Source organism: Corvus cornix, chromosome 1A (assembly GCF_000738735.6).
Source record: "Corvus cornix cornix isolate S_Up_H32 chromosome 1A, ASM73873v5, whole genome shotgun sequence".
NCBI lineage: Eukaryota > Metazoa > Chordata > Aves > Passeriformes > Corvidae > Corvus > Corvus cornix.
In genome coordinates, this window is record NC_047057.1 from 2,244,271 (window position 1) to 2,261,500 (window position 17,230).

A 17,230-nucleotide genomic window follows, 5' to 3' on the forward strand; every position below is an offset into this window, starting at 1 on the left:
AGCAGAGATGATCAAGGTCAAATTGGATGAAACTGTGATCAAGTGAGATAGTTATTAGTGAGATAGTTATTAGTAAGTGAGATAGTTATTAGTAAGTGAGATACTTATTAATGATCCCCTCAGCTCTTGGAATAGCTACTCCACCTGCTGTTCTGTGCCTGCAGAGTAGACCTTTCCTCATGATTCAGTCTAGGTTATTTTATGGGAAAAAAGGGAATCAGGGGCTTCAGGCATGATCTTGTCTGGAATAACTCAGATTACAGATTCCCTTGAAACAGTTTTTCCCCTTGGGTGGAAAGGGTTGGATGACAAGTTCATATGGTGATGTCCACCTGTAGACTCCTGCTGAGGTGAGCTCCATCCTTCCACTCAGCCTGATCACACGACCTTTGGCTTTGGGAATCTGGTTAAAAACACTGCTGCTCAATCATGCACTGCAAAAGGTCTCTGGTCATCCAGATCCCTGCATTTTCCTACAGATAAATTCCTACAAAAGGAATCATCTACATCAAAAACAGCCTGTTAGAAAGAGAGCAGCAATACAACAGCATCAAACTTGGCAAGTGGCTCCTCCAGGAAACCAAAGCATTTTGAATTTTACAGCTCCCCACCACACTGACCCTGCTGAGGTTTCTTTTTATATTTTGCAGGAACAATTACAGGGATATTTATACCTGGGAATATTGCTTGACACAAATTGAATGGTGGGTATAATTATGTATAAAAGCTCTCTTGTTACAGAAAAAAAAAAGGGAAACAAAGCCAGTCTATTCCATAGTCAGACAGAGGAGATGTTTGTTAGTGCTGCTATTGATCAGTAACTATGGCAAAGCCCTGAGAAGCTCTAATATGAGTTTAATACAATGAGTAACTGAATGATCTCATTGCAGGATTCATGATCCAGAGCAGGATTTGAGCTGCTAATGGTCAAGTCTTTCATCCCCTCTCCTTTCCTTGTAAACATCTACTGGCAAAAACTCCTTCACAGTCTCTTAGTGCAGCTGCTAGCCCTGGATTCACAGCTGGTTCCCCTGGAGAGTGCAGAGGTCCAGCTGGTCTTTCTGGAAGGGAGGCTCTTCTGGAGTGTCCCACGTCGTTCTGGATGGCAGAATGTGCACAGCACTGCTTCCATCCCAGCTGGGAAAGCTGACAACACCGGGAACTCTCCCAAGCACGGGAATAGCAAACAGGATGCTGTGACGGCTGACAAATGCAGGGAAATATCCAAAGGAGGTAAATCACCAGCCCGTGTATCCCATAAACCTGAGGGTACCAGAATTTTTGAACCAACACTTCACTACCACAGGCTATCCTATCTCCCTACAAAAGCAGAGCATGTTTGGGATCTGCCTGTGGCCTTTTCAGGGCTCAATGCCCTGACAAACCTTTTAAGAGATTTTGGGTTTCTCCTTGGGAAAACTTTGGCAAAGCAGGAAGACACATTTTGTGAGTGGTGTTATTTTCATGGCAATGTTGCTGATGGTACCAGGAACGGTTTGCAAACAACAGGAACACTTGTTGCTGGGTAAGAGGCTCATCACTGGTTTGATGAAGCCTGAAAACACATCCCATGTCCCAACACACGCTGCTGTTGTGCCCGAGCTCAGAAATCACTGGCAAGGACTAAGGACAGCTTTTCTCTGCTGTGCTGTTACCAAAGCTTTGGGTCTTTGGAGTAAAATTATAATTCTCCCACTTTCTAAGTGGCAGAAGAGAGGGGGAGGCATCTGTGCCAACTCACACCTGTGCTGCTCTCCCTCCATCTCATCCCATTTATGCTGATACCACCCACATTCACACATAGAGATGATTCTCACAATGAAGAAGCTTTTCCCCTGTGAGAATGGAAAGTATTCCAAAGCCACCTGGGAGGCACAGGATGGATTACGAGTCTGCCACATCAGATCCTGATGGCTGCAAAATGCAAACGACTCATAAATTTCAGAATTCTCATCCCTGAGCCATTTTCCCTGCTGTGTTATTCAAGATCTCTGGATATTTTGAAGAGACGCCACTTGCTAAAGTGGAAAAGCTTGCACTTCCATTTAAGATAAATTCATCCTGATGCTACTCTTTCTCTAATTTTCCTGGAAGTGTCGACCCTGCCCGTATTTTTATGCAAAGAAATGACCTCCCTGACAGCAAATCAGCATAGTTAGAGATGGAGAGTGCTGAGATCATGGAATCCTAGAATCATGGAGTAGTTTGAGTTGGAAGGAACCTTAAAGTTCATCTTGTTCCAAACCCTTGCCATGGGCAGGGACACCTTCCACTATCCCAGGTTGCTTCTGTCCAACCTGGCCTTGGACAATTCCAGCCACAGTTTCTCTGGACAACCTGTGCCAGGGCCTCACCACCCTCACAGCCAAAAATTTTTTCTTAAAATTCAATCTAAAGCTACTCTCTGCCAGTTCAAAGCCATTCCCTCTTGTCCTGTCCCTCCCCGCTCTTGTACATCCCCCCCTGCTCTCTCTCTGTCTCTGCAGGAAGCACCCAGTCCACCAAGGCACAAACCTTCACCTGCTGCTCAGATGGTTTATCACCCTCTGCCTCAACTTGCCTTCTTACTCCAGTCCTCCCCTGCTCACAAGGCGTTGTGGCTGTCCTTTGCCAAGGGATCTGCTGCTGGAGATATGATGTGTTCCATGCTCCATTTCTTATGGCCAACGAGCAGATCTGCAAATTGCATGGCCAGATTTACAAAGGGCCTGACAAACTGCCCCTGAGGGTAGGCTCCTTCCCTCCAGTATTAATCTCCTCCTCCTCAGTCCCCTGGCTCTCCCCATTAGCTCTGTGGCTGTTGCAACGCTCACTCCCACTCTCACCTCCCCACCACTCTCGCTTTTCCCTTATCTCTGGCTCTGATTTGCTCTGATGATAATCTGAGATTCATGGCTCACTCTTAGCACAGAGACTCAGGACCCAACAGCAACAGGCAAATAGATCATCTCCTAATGAAGGGAAGGTTCCTCTGAGCCACTCTGGCACCTTTGCCAGCCGTTCTTTACCAGGACAGCACTGGGCACAATCCTATCAAAGATATCGCAGGAAAGGGTTGTTGGAACATAAGTGGTGGCAGTGATCAGCCCCTCGCACCAAAAATAATGTCAATATTACTACTCCTAACAAAACAAACCTGTTCATGTGACTGGCTGGTGAGTGGGCTGAGTTCCCATGGCAACTGTCTGTGCTGGAGCTTGTAGGAAGAAAGTAAATATTCCGTTTGAAATGGTTCAGATTCCTGCCACAAAGTTCACACAGCACGGAAACATTCATCAGATTCCTTCATTAGCTGCACAAAGTGTCCCCCATCCCCCCTGGCAGCTTCCCAAACTGAATTACCCATGTCTCGTCTGCCTTTGAGGTCTGAAATTCACACAGAGGTTTTAGGGAAGGGATCCCAGATGTTGGATGCTTTCACTCAAGCTGTCTGTCTGCATCTCCTGTTCAGCTCTCATTGCTTCTGGCTCCCAGTTCCCACCTGAGGCTGGGGCAGGAGCTCCATCAGGATTTCTGATGCTCAATTTGGATGTGGCATAGACAGCCCCGACCCTGCCCGGCCTGGGGAGCCTTTGCCTTTATCAGCCCAGTGCTGCACACATCTGGATTTCAGAACTGGCTTGGATTTGTACAGAATCATGGAATAATTAAGGCTGGAAAAGACCTCCAATGTCATCGAGTCCAACTTTTGACCAAACAACACCAACTGAACCACAGCACTGAGTGCCACATCCAGTCATTAGTGACACCTCCAGTCATTAAAGTATTGCCCAGGGGTGGGGATGGATGATTTGTACCTTTGCCTCTCATACAGCTCCTTCCAGGGGATGGAGGAGTTGTTGAAGTGCTGATTTAACTCAGAGAGAAAGAAATCCAGGGCACTGCAGTGCAGAGGACTCTGAGACAGCTCACACAGAAACAAATGTATTCAGTGAACACGGCGGGGACAACGCAAAAAGGGTTTGGCTGTGGGATTTCCTTCCAGCTGGAGCTACTGGTGTTTATCCTCAGAAGAAACTCAAAATTGCAGCCTACAGTTTCACCTGCCTCTGTGCAGATCCACCCAAGCTCTTCTTCATCACATTGTGGTGATGGCAGCTCATGGCTTGGGACAAAGCCTCCAGCAATTTTGATGGAAAAAGAAAAATGATAGAACTATCTTCCTGTAGTTCCTCATTCCAATACATCCCTCCCCAATCCACCTCCATCCCTCTCCCCCTTTGACACCTTTTCCCACAAGGCTGAAATAATCCTTGACACTCAGAATATGCATTCATATGTTGGATTATTAAGGGATTTAAACAGGAATGGCAGCACCCACTCCAACCCAAAAAGCAGCCGCTGAAGTGCTCAACTCTGGCAGAAAGGATGGTCAGAAAATTCTTTTGCTCTCCACAACATGGGTCAAGGACATGTTGTCACCTCTGCCCAAGCTGTGTGTCCCCAGTGTGGTCAAGAGGAGGGTGGTGACAAAGAGAGGTCACAGCTCTCCTGAACCCACCAGGCAGATCCACCAGGGAAAGGGAGATCAAGGTCTTTTTGGAGAATGCAGCCACCCACCAGTCCACCCACGGCATCTGCAGGGTGCAAAGTGCCTGGAGAGATGAGTCCATCAGTTTTCCTGCTTTGGAGCATGGTCAGGTCCCTGTGTCTGTGTATGAAGGCCACTGGGGATGAAAATAAATTTGATTTCATATTTGGTTTGCAGGATCAGAGGGTCAGACATCCAGCCTGCCTCTGTGCCACATCCTTCTCTGTTCTGAGGAGGTGGAAAAAGAAAAATGCTTCACTTCTCTGCTGGGAAACAGAGACACAGTGACTTGTCCAGGGAAACCAAGGAAAAGGAAGATTCACACATTTCATTAAAGCCTGGTGCCTGCAGCTACTTCTACTCTGTGCACCCTGTATATTCCTGAAAAATCACTTCTGTGAGGGAGAGCTGCTCTCAGGACAGGCCAGATTAATCAGAATCCAGAGTACCCATCTCTTGCTTGGCCATGAACTAGAGCTGCACATGCTGAGCTCTGACAGGAAATAAACTCAATTAATCCCAGCCAGGAAAACTGGGAATAGATCCAGACTTGAATCTCTATCCACCAAACACAGCATGACTGTGATATGTTACCTTCCCTTTTACATGGAAATCACCAGTGCAGGAATGTTCCTGGGGGCAGGAACACAAGTCCTTGCATTGTTTTGGTGTTAGGAAGCTCCTGAAATAGTTTTAGTTTTGGTTTTAGTTTTAGTTTTAGTTTTAGCTAGTTTTAGTTTTAGTTTTAGTTAGTTTTAGTTTTAGTTTTAGTTTTAGTTTTCATGCTCTGATGCAATTCCCAGGCACGATTTGAGGCTTGGCCATGGATATGTGCAGCCACCTCAGGCAGCAGCTTCACCAACAACCCAAAGAACTGGGCTTTGTTTGTTTGTTTTTAACTGATTTGCGTGGATCTGAACTAGATATGGCACAAACACTGAATGAAGAGATTTTATTGAACCCAAGGACTTCAGAACCAGCCTCTGGAGACACCAGAACAGCAGAAAGTTGGGGAAAAGAGGCTTCAAAATGGACTTATTTTCCCTTTTTTTTTTTCCCCTAAAAAAGTGGATGGGTCTTAACTTGTGTTTGTAAATGATGTCTCTGACTTGTGGGATTCTGATCAAAGGGAAATGTGATGGTTCCTCTGTGATGTTAGGGAGGAAATCAGGCCAGGGAGGGGACAAGAAGGTGACCTGAAGACGTCTGGCAGCAGGGAGAAACTGGAGGCAATAGCAGGAACACAGAGTGTCAGCAGGCAGGGACAGAAGTGAGCAACTCTTCAGCCTGAGGATATCCAAGTTCCCACTTAGCTCCCAAAATTCATGGAGGGGGATTAAAGGCAGCATTAATATGTATGCAGCAGCGTGCTGCTCCTCCGTGATCTCCTGACTCTGATATTTTTAGAAAATTTGGGTTGCTGGAGAGCAAAACCTGTCTCTCAGGGTTTGTCTGCTTATTGGCATCATTGCCCTATCTAATGAAATCATGCCAGGGCAAGAGGGAAGGGAGGACATTGACCGTTATGGGGAGAAACTGGGAATAACTGGTTGGGAGCAGGGGTCCCTCCTTTAGGCAGGGGTTCTCAGCCCACTTGTGTGTTTTTACCTCCTTGGTAGATTTAAGAGGGCTCAGGGAGGTCTAAACTAGACAAAAGCTGTCAAAACCTGTGGAGACCACAGCTAAAGGTGTGTGTGATGGGGCTTTTCTGCAGGGAGGGAGCCAAATTAATTCAGTAATTGTTTTCTGGCTCACTATGGCAGTGTCAGTCCAGCCTTGGTCAAATCAGGCTCAGAGAGAGGGGTCCCAGAATTATTTTGGCTCCTAAGTGCTCTGGAGTCTCTCTCACATCCATTTTTGGGGCAAGGGATAAATCCAGAGGTCTCCCCTTTGCTCCAGCCACTGCAGGAACACTTCGAGGGATGGGACAGCCACAATTCCTCTGGACAACCAGAGACAGAGGGTTTTCCTGAACTTCTACAAAATCCCTCTGAGACATTCACGGGATCCTTCTGAGCCTCCTGTTCAGGTGGAACTTCCTGTGCATCAGCTCCTGCCTCTTGTCCTATTGCTTGGAATCCTGCAGATTCCTCGGGCTCACTTAAGACCAGACTCTGTCCCAGGGTATTTGCCCTGCTCCTCCACCCTGGGTTTCTCTAATTAAGAAGTTGTCTTCAGTGATGTAATCATCATTTTCAGCAGGCATGACTGACTTTGATAGGGTTCAAACACCAGCTCTGATTTTTGCCTCTCTCCATTATACTTTTTTTTTTTTTAAGTGTGCTGTGAAAATGTGTCACTCCTTGTGATTACACCAAGGAAAAGGAAGAAAAAACTACAGAAGTGACACAAATTACTAATTACTTTATTATGCAGTGATTAAAGAAAAAAAAAAAGGAAAAGAATTAAAAGCTAGAAGTTGCTTCAGCAAATTCTATTTTAAAAGAAATAATTGTTGAGTTTCAAATGTACTAAATTAAGTAATTCTCTGCCAGATTTCTTCCCCACTTTTAATCTTCATTCTTGCCTGCGTGGCTGGCTCTGCAGTCAATGCTCTGGTGGGGTGATGTGCTCAGGCCTGTAATAATAATAATAATAATAATAATAATAATAATAATAATAATAATAATAATAAAATTTTAGCTGTATGGGAACACTCCTGCCAAACACAGAGCCCATGCAAGCACATAGGGAGGTGTGAGGCCAAGAGGGCTCCTGGGCTGGAGAGACGAGGCAGCCTAAGCTCCCACATTTTGTAGAAATGCCTCATTTTCTAAATTTTCCATGCTGGGAATGCTCCACGTGGTCAGGGGACAGCAGAGGGGGCTGGGGACAGACCACACCACGGAGAAAAATCACTTTTGTGCCTGGGATGTGTGTTCCTGGAGGGTCTGAAGGAAAGGAGGCAGGGGGTGCCCTGGGAATTTGGTGCCCTGCTTTGGGTCTGTGGCTCTCTGAGCTGCCAGGATTTCCCTGGGAAGGGTTTTTCCTCCAGCTTTACCTTGGTCCTGCTATCTTTCCCCCTTGCAGGGATGTGGGAAAGCCAAGTGAGATATTCTCACTCCCTCCAAGGGAGATGCTCAGGGATCAGGGAAGCCAGCAGGGCTGGAAAGGCTGTGGGAACAACTAAACTGTGCCCATGGAGGAGCTCCCAGGCCGCCTCCAGGACTCTGGAGAGATCTAGATCACAGTGAGCACCCCAGGAGACACCCCAGGAATGGTGAGTCTTGCTGGGAGAGCATTTGGGGATGGAGCAAGCTGGAGGAGATGACAGGCACAGAGTGTGGGTCCTGCTGAGGGGAAGGAACAGCTTAAAAATCAGTAGGAGAGGTCCTGGGTAGTGGCAGGGTGAGAAGGTAGGAGTGTGAAGTCTACTTGGAGATACCCCAATATCCCAGATCCCAGATCCAGTGAAAGACACTCAGATTTCCTCTTGATTTTCTCTCAGGTTCAGAAGAGACGATGGCAGTGACTTTATCCTACCTGAAGATAATGGCAGTGTCTTTATCCAACACAATGGATGGGAAATCTCAGCTTTTTAAGGATCAGCTCTTCAAATACCCCTTTCTCTCCAATCCCAGGCTGCAAGGAATTGTTTCCTATCCCCCTGGATCCCAGAAATGCGTGCTGACAGTTCCACAGCTCTTCAGCAATGCTTAGGCATCCTCTCTGCCACGATAACTGTTGCCCAACTATGTGCCAAGTTTCCCCTTTTTCTCTTTATTTTTTTCCTGTTTCTCTTTATTTTTTCCTGTCATACAGATTTTGGTGAGCCTGTGTCCCCCAAAGTCTCCCAGGACCTCCCTTCTCCCCCTTCTCTGTAATTAAACAAGAACTGTTGACAGATGCTGTTGAAGCCAGTTCCAGCTCGCCAGAAATTTTCAGCAAATAATAAGAGGAGCTCAGAAATGAGAAGTCAAAAGAATTCAATAGGCAAGAGGCAAATTCTCAGCAGTCCTAAAGGACCTTAATTCAGAGAAACACCACTGACACTGCACAAGAGAAAGGAAGAACAATGCTTAGATTATTTTTGATGTGTGAGGAGACACCAGGATAGAGAAGGGGAGGGTTTCACAAGGCTTTTTTTTTTTTTTTTTTGCACTTTTTACCTTCTGATTTGGGTCACTTGCCTTGCAGGGGGTGTCTGAGCTGGAGGATCCACTGTAAATCAGGGGATTCCAGTAAAAGAAAGTGCACAACCAACATTTGCCAGGGAAGAGTCACCAGGGAGACAAATGGGGCTGTGGAAAAGGATAATGTTTGGAGTGAACTCCCTGACATCATTTTCCTTGCCAGGAGTTTGAAACACCATGGAGTCAGAAAGGATTTGTGGTGGACATTTCTCTAAGCAAGGAATTTGACAGATATTCCTGCTCTGCTGAACTGGCTTTGCTGACTGCTCCCTAAGTCCTTTAAACAATACTATTGTGATTAAAAATGTCACATAACCAAAAGCATCATAATTACAAAAACCATTCTCATTAACAAAAAAGTTCTCCTTTCAAATTCCCCTATTCAGGCAGCTCTGTAAGCTTTTAATCCTTCGAGCACCAGCAAATGACATCTTTGCTAAGAATGGCCAGTTTACATCAGCAGAGAGACTGGGGAGGGGTGGGTTCACTGCAGATGGAGGGGGAAGTGTTTCATTTCGGTTCTCAGCTTCCAAGAGAAATTCCTCTTTGCTTATTCAAACTCACAGGTACAAGTTGAGAGGCTCAAAAGCTCAAAACCAGAATGCTGGGATGATGATGATGATGATGATGATGATGATGATGGTAAGAGGAAGTGCCCTATCACAGAATCCCAAAATATCCTGACTTGGAAGGGACGCCCAAGGATGAGCAAAATCCAACTCCTGCCCTTTTCCAGGAGGATGTGACTTTTCACTTGTGCCAGTGCATGGAGAGGTCACATCCCTGGGCTCAGAGCTGAGTAGGTCAGGAGGAGACATGAAAAACAATGGGGTTTTTATTGGGGGGTGAGACCCAGCTACAACCTCAACCAAAATGAACCCAAATTCAGCTTAAATTCTCCCACATCAAGCTCCACTCAGTGCCCACCTTCCAGACAGACCCATTTGTTGTCCTCTGTAGGTTTTCTTCCAAATCCAGAAGGCAACAGAACACCTTTCCCAGGATCCAGTGACACTCCTGGGACCATCCCCTCAACTATATGGGGCAGCCAGACCATGCTCATATTGCAATATCCCATCCTTGGAGGTGTGGTATCAGTGGAGTGATCCTAGACTCATCCCAGAAGGGCTGGGAAGGATTCCCTGCCATCAGTGTGGTGGAACGTGGGGTGGCCCCAGTGCTGGAAATAAGAAAAACTTAAGACAAGTGAGGAAAGTACCTATGCTGTTGACTTTGGAAATGGCCTGAAATGTATTTGCTTTGCATCCAAGCTGAAAAAGAACCCACAAGTGAGAAGGGAAGTCGGTTGCTTTCGACTCAGAATAATTATTAAAAAGGGAAATAAACATACAAAATCTGAAGCAGTCATGTTTGTCACCCACTGACCTGAAACCAAGCAGTTTTGTTTGCATTTTGGGTTTTAAAAGCAAAACATTTCAGTCAACATGGAAAAATAATTTTCCTCCATATTCATGTTTTCAGTTTTGGTCCTTGTCCTCTTCAAAAATTGGGTTATTTCTTTGTATTAAAATCCTACTTTGAAACACCTGAAACATTCTTCTTGAAATTGTCCGAGCATGAGTTTGTTGGGTTTTTTTTATTTTCCTGGAATTTCCCTTTCATCTCCTCATTCTAAATTACTCATTAAATTCAATGTGAATTTAAACTCATTTTCAAACTGCTTGTTTTCTTGGGGGTTTTTTAAGGGTATTTACTACTCTGTTTGTACATGTATGTGAGTGTGTGTAAACATCTATATATGGAATATGATTCAATTTTGAGTTGTGGAGAAAGCTTCAGAGGGAGACTGAGACAGAAGGAATTGCCTGTTCAGGAAGGGGTAGAACTTATTTCTTTGCAGCTACAAGGACATCCAAGGAGCAAGGAGAAGGCGTTTCAGACATCCTGTTGCCAGTGCCTGCCAGACTTTGGCTCCCTGGAGCGACGAGGCAGAGCATCTCAAATATCAAGTGTCTGGATGTGTCCCTCTGTCACTACCAAATCCTGCCTGTCCCAGCTGGCACAGGGGAATAGTTCTTCCCTGACTCAACCAGCCACGCATTTCCCACTCCCTCTCTGCTGAAAATCAAACAATCCATTAGGGCTTTGCTGAGTGGATCTGACATTTCCCAGGTGCAGATTAACACCCCCTCAGGGCCTCGGCACTGTGAAAATCAGCTCGTCCTTTGCGCCTCGCTGCCCATCGCTGCTCCCAGTGAGGAGCAGCCCCAGCACCTGCCAGCCTGGGCCTTCCAGAGTGGTTTTCCAAGGTGTTTGACATGTCCTGGAAAGGGATGAAGGGGAAATGATCGTATGTCATTAGGTGTTCAGGGATAAGAGTAATGTCACCAAAACTGCAGGAAAAACAAAATCTCTCCAACAACATTTTTAGTGTTAGAGAATTAAGGTATTACTTTATTCTGGCCAGGAAGTGTAACAGAACTCATTTCATCCACATGTTGCCTGGGTTGTGCAGAGAAAATCATTCCATCGCACTTGTTGATAGTGCTTTCGCTGTTCTGGTAAATCTCAGCGAAGGAGTGTTTAGTTTGGTTGGCTTTCACCTTCTTCCAGTCATTATTCCGGTGTGATCATCCCACTCAGGGGATGTCTCTAAATCTAGAGTGTCCGAGTGTCTGTGAGGGGTTAAATGAGCCACACAACCCTACACAGGCGGAGGCTGCTGGTGTCATAGACGTGATGACTTTCGTAGGGAGGTTGTGCAGTTAACAATGCTGCAATGTTAACGAGTAGTTTGGTTATGTTGGGAGCTGAGCTTGTTGTAAATTAGAGTTAATGCAGTTATAGCATGCAATGTACGGGTGAAACGTTCTTACAGGGGCTGTTATACGAGGACTAATGAAGGAATCTTCTAGAAGCTTGCAGCAGGTGTGATGACATCATTCTGAGCCCGGATTGGTGGACAAACGCACCAATGAGGTGGACTTTTGAGGAAATGATTGGACAGGAATGCTCTGCTAAAATGAGCTAATCAAAAGGTCCCTAAACGAGCCAATCGCAGAGAGAATCAGGAAATGGACCAATCCTGTCCAAGGACAGCTTATAAGAACTCTCCTGGCGCTCTGCACCGCATTCTGCTGCGGTAGCTGGCTGACCAAAGGAGCAGCCAGTGTTGCATGCTGATCCTTTAGTCTGCTGTGCTGTTGGGAGTTTGGGCTTATCCTGGATTCCTGTTTCCAGTTGTTGTTTTTGTAAATAAACAACCTGAGGAAGGTGATTAGGCCGTTTGCTACACAGGGAGCCTTTTTTGCAGTTAGGAAAGCAAGGGGCAGATTTATCTTTTTTTTGTTTAATCATTGTTGTGGTTTACGATGTAAGTTGTAACCAAAAAATATGTGTTTTATCAACTTTTGTTAAAACCAGGTGGGGTAATGTTCTTTATCTCTTCAATAACACATCCCTGGTAACACTCTCCGGGCAATATTTTCTGTTAATGGACTATCAAGCCTCGCTGTGTAACTCATAAAACTACAGCTCAGGGGGAGGAGCCAAGCATTTCGACCCGGATATAATCTGAGGGTTGGAACACCACACTCAGCCCTACCTCCTGGATTCCCAGAGGACAAGAGTTACCACTGGACCTTCAGGTGAAGACCAGAGCGTTGTACGGGATCACTGCTTCAACAGAACCATTTCATGTGGGCTGCTACCACTACCCTGACCAACAGGGTGTCAGGTTGTATCTTGACTCTGCCAGTGTTCTTGTACTATTGCATTTAATTTAATTTTCCTATTAAATTATAATTCTGACTCGCGATCTCCCACTGGTTTGTTTCCAAACTAGTACAATCATTAAGGTTGGAAAAGATCTCTAAAATCATCAAGTCCAGCCATTAACCCAGTAGTGCCAAACCCAGCACTAAAGCATTTCTCCAAGCACCAAAGCTACACTCATTCAGTGATACAGGTCAGTGACAGAGCCAGGAATTCAAACCAAGCTTGACCCTAACACTCTGTGCTAATAATTCAAGGTGCTTCAATTGTCCTGTATCCAGAGATAAAAGGATGTGGAAAGCCCTGGATCTTGCTCTCTCCTCTCCACGTGAAAACCAACAGTTGTGCCTTCTTATTGCACCTTTGAAGGGACAAATGTTTCCCTTCCTGCATGCCAGGCAGCAGCAGGGGTGAGAGCAAAGGCTCTGAAAGAGGATCCAGAGTGGGATGCACATGAGTGTTCAGCCAGAAATACAAGGAGATTGAAATGGAGTGGGCAAAACTGGATTCATTAGCTGGCAATTAGCTCTAAATTAGCGATGATATGGTACAGTTGAACTTGGAAGAGAGAGGTGGATTTGTCAGCTGGAGAGAACAAAATCTTTGGAGACTGAGCCCTGCTGGGTAGGGCAGGATGTATGGGGCAGATCAGTCCAGCTTTGTGTGTTCTGAACACCTGAGAAAAATGTTGGCTCCAGGATTGTTAAGGGGGGAGGGCTTTGGACAGGAGGAGGGAGAATAGTGGTCTCCTTTTTGTCTTGAATCCATTGAGAATTGCAAGACCAAGCTGGACTACCCAATTGCAATCCCCAGCATTTTAGTAATTCTGGTCACTTAATAACCCGGTTGATTTCCTGATCCCAGTTCTCCCAGAGGCCATTCCAACCAATCTGCTGCCTCATCCCGGCAGCTCTCCAAATCCAGGTGCCTCCCAGCTGTGGTGGCACTGCCATCTGTGGTGCTGGCCAATGCAGCCTGGGCATCAGGAGTGGTTTCCTTCCCTACCACACCTTCCTCCTCTCCAAGTCTCCTCATCCTGGTTTTTCCTGACCCCCCCACAGCCCAGAGCAGGTCCAAGTGTTTGGCTGAGCCTGGAACATGCTGGAGCACCCCAAGTGCAGCTTTCTGCAGAGGGAGAGGCAGCATCTTGTTGCCAGGTGCTGCATCTCCCCCCTTCCTCTCTTCCCCATCTTTAAAGGTCCAGAGAAGGGCTTTTATTCAGAGCCAGCTCCCGATGTGAGTAGCTCAGAGCAATTTATGTACCCTCAAAAGCCATTGCCAAGCAACCTGATGCTTGAGGCCTCTTTCCCAGCCTTGGAGAGGAGGAATCTCTCCCTTCCTTCTGCTGCCAGACCTTCCCCTCTCAACCCACTACCCCTCCCTCCTCCTCCTCCAGCTGAAGAGAAGCACCCAAAAGTCTCCTGCTCTGTGCCAAAGTCCTGGACTCCCTCCCACCCAAAGCATCTCCTGCTCCAGACCCAGGTCCTGCTTGTTTTCATGCTGGGGACAAACACACCTCAGTTCCAGCTCCAAACAAATCTCTGGCCAGCCAGGACATCTCTGGTGGCTGCCACAAGCCACCAGCCCAAGCAGTTTTGCAGCAGTTCATGGAGCTGGAGGCTTCCTTCATTCTCACAGCCCTGCTCAGAGAGGGTCTTCACCCACAGGGTGGGAAAGCAAGGCTGGAGAGAGGAGTCCTGGTCCCTCAACAGAGGTGTCCCCAGCACCCTGAGGAGCTAAAGAGGCACAGAGCCTGGTGACATGTGGGGCTGGGATGAACAGAGGGTGTAAAAGAAAGGGTGAACAGGAGAGCAGATACTGAGGGAAGAAGAAAGGGAGAAGTTGAGGATGAATGTTTCCCTTGCAGGTTTTTCCTTGCACTTGGACTCCCCTGGGCTGAAAACCTGTTAAACATAAACTTGAGGAGACCATGAGTAGGTGTTGTAGTCATTAATTTGTGGTTCAATCTAGAGCCAGCCATCAATTAAACCTCAGCCACTGCAGGCTGAGCACCAGCCAGGTCCTGTTTCCTTGGGCAAAGAGCAGAGAAAATAGGTGGTCTGGAAACACCTACATGCCAGGGGCTACAGTGGCTCTGCCCAGCCCTGAGGGCAAAGCTCTGCTTGGCTCCCATGGCGCAGCTGTCCTTGGACACCCCTGTCTCTGCTGGGGCAAAATGGGCCATGGATGTGGGGTTCTGTGCGAGCCCCTTAGAAACCCCATCCATAAATGTCAGTCCTGCAAGCCGGGCTCGCTGACTCCTGCACACAGCTGAGATGAATGCTCCTGGTGGTCCATCCATCCCAACGTGCCTTTCCCATTGTTCCCATCCCTCCAGGCCCCTGGTGACAGACTCTTGCCATTAGATATGATGGAGAGGGCTGTTGCTCCTACATAGGCACATTCCCGTGCTAGGGACGTTCTGGGAATAATGGGAGCAATGAAATAAATGAAATAAATCACTCAAAGAGCAAGTGGCTGTGATGAATTAGGAGGTGTTAAATGCACAGGGCAGACAGGGTGCTGCCAGCCCTTTTCCCCAGCAAAGCCACAAAGACAACGGGCACTGGGGCCTGCAGTGCCTGTAGTTCCCCTTTCATATTTTGCCAGGAGTGCTTTCAGAGCCACTTTGTTGATTGAATTTGTCAGGCACCATTCTGGAGATCGCAAAGCTGCTTTCGCCGCCTTCATTGTGGCGCTTGCACGAGACAATTCCGAAGCATCTGTATTCATTCCAGGCAGCATTAGGTAGCTGATGATTCAGCCAGCTGCCAGCAGATAGCTGCTCTCTCCTTGAGATGACTGAGTAATACAGGAATAACCTGGGGATTTTGCTCCCCTTTGCTGTGCCTCAGGGTTTATTTATTTATTTCTGGTGGATCCCATTTATCACCGGTGCGCAGGAGCCGAGTTCCGAGCGCTGGCATCCCCTTGGGTGTGGAGAGCAGGGCAAAGCTGCTTCTCATTTCCTTTGGACAGCTTTGTCTTGCCTGTTGAAGATGAAACCTCGCTGTAGCTGAGGAGCAGGGCTGGGGAATTGGAAGTTGTGTGTGGGGGAAGTAAAACAGGGTTCTCTGGCTGTGGATACGAGTGGATGTGTGAGAAGGGAAGAGACTGGCGAAGTCAGGTGGAAGGAGGAAAGAGGGGAGCTCTGTACCTCCACAGGGGAACTGGAAGTTGTGTGTGGGGAAAGAAAAATAGGGGTTTCTGGCTGTGGATACGAGTGGCTGTGTGAGAAGGGAAGAGGCTGGAAAAGTCAGGTGGAAAGAAGGAAGAAGGAGCTCTGTACTTCCACAGCAGGCTGGTGTGGTGGATGCTGAGGGTCCCTGGGTGCATGGAGTTTTCTGGAAGCAGGCCGAGTCTAAGAGTGGCAGCAAAGTGGGGATTGTCCCTGCTCTGGAAGGGCTGGGCTTGCCCCTGTGTATCTGCTGGGAGATCAGTGGGTCACAAAGCTCCTGAGCCTGCTCTGGAGCCTGCAGAGTCTGGAGCAGAGCTCCTGGCCTTGGATGCATTCCTGGTAACTCCTCCTGCCTGCAAGTTCAGCTTCTTTCCTAAGCCCTTGGCCTCGCCCCCATCTCCACACTGTGCAAGGAGATAGGGAAATTTCAGGCCTCCTGAGAGAGGTGTCTGAGATAAGTGGACTTAAATCACCCTAAAGCAGCTCTGATTTCTCTCTGCTGATTACAGAGGGAATTTGATGACAGCCTTAGACCAGACAAGAGCCACAGAGCAGTCCTGAATCCAGGCTGCAGTCACAGCTCCTCTGCCCCTGCTCCGGGCACTCAGGATTTTTCCTGCCTTTTCTTTGGGAGCCATAAACCAATTTCTGAAAGTCTTATTTCCAGTTCCCTGTGCTCCCCCAGTGACCCCAGGCACAAGACAAACCTGCCCTGAACTTGGGACATTTTTCCATGGGAGGACACTCAGTTTTTCTTTATTTCTCTCACTTCCTGAGTAGGATACTGGGGTCTTTCCAAACACCACGAGGGTGCAGGAGGGAAAAACACCTTTCTGTTGGATCCACAGCAAGGCCAACCTAGCACTGACAATTTCCAGGAGTTAATCAACTTGCCAAGACTTGGACAGGGGCACAGAGCACCAGGAAAAGGAGCATCCTGTCATCATGGCCAGTGGATGTGGCCAGAGAAGGTGCAGATCCCACATGCCAGGGGCTGTTGAGAGGCTTGTTCTTCCCATGCCTGTGCTAGAGGTGAAGTCTGTTTCTGCATCTCCACGTGGTCAGTGCTCATGGCTCTGAGAAACACAGGACAGAAAGGAAACCTCTGAGAGAGCAGGTCCTTATCTCCATCTCCACTTCAAGACAGAAAAACTTGATCCCGTCCCCTAAACCACCTTTTTCCCTGAGATATTCCTGCATGGAAGCCTGGGGACGTTGCTACAGCTCTCAGGCGCAGAGAAAAAGGGGTTTGGAAACTTCCTCCTGAGTCAGCCTGCAGGCTGAAGGATCTCCTCCCACATCCATGTCCTTGCGCTGACTCTTCTCCTGTCCTGTCTCATCCACACATGTTGAATTTCCTTTCCAGAGCGGAGAAGTGGAGCTGTCGCTCGGGGTCAGGCAGTGGTGCTGAGCTATCCTTGGGGATGGGTCACAGCCCAGCTCTTCTGTCCATCCCTGGATGCACTGGAAGGAAAACTCCTTCTCCCCGCAAGGCAGGAACAGAAGGGAGAAGATGAAAGGGGGAGAGGGAGGGAGCATTTCAGGCTTGTAATTCAGTTACAGCATGGAGAATCAATTCGCTGCAGCTCAGGGGCCTGTTTGTTTTTGCAGGAACAGAGGAATGAGTCCAACGGGGGTGGTGTGACAAGCCTG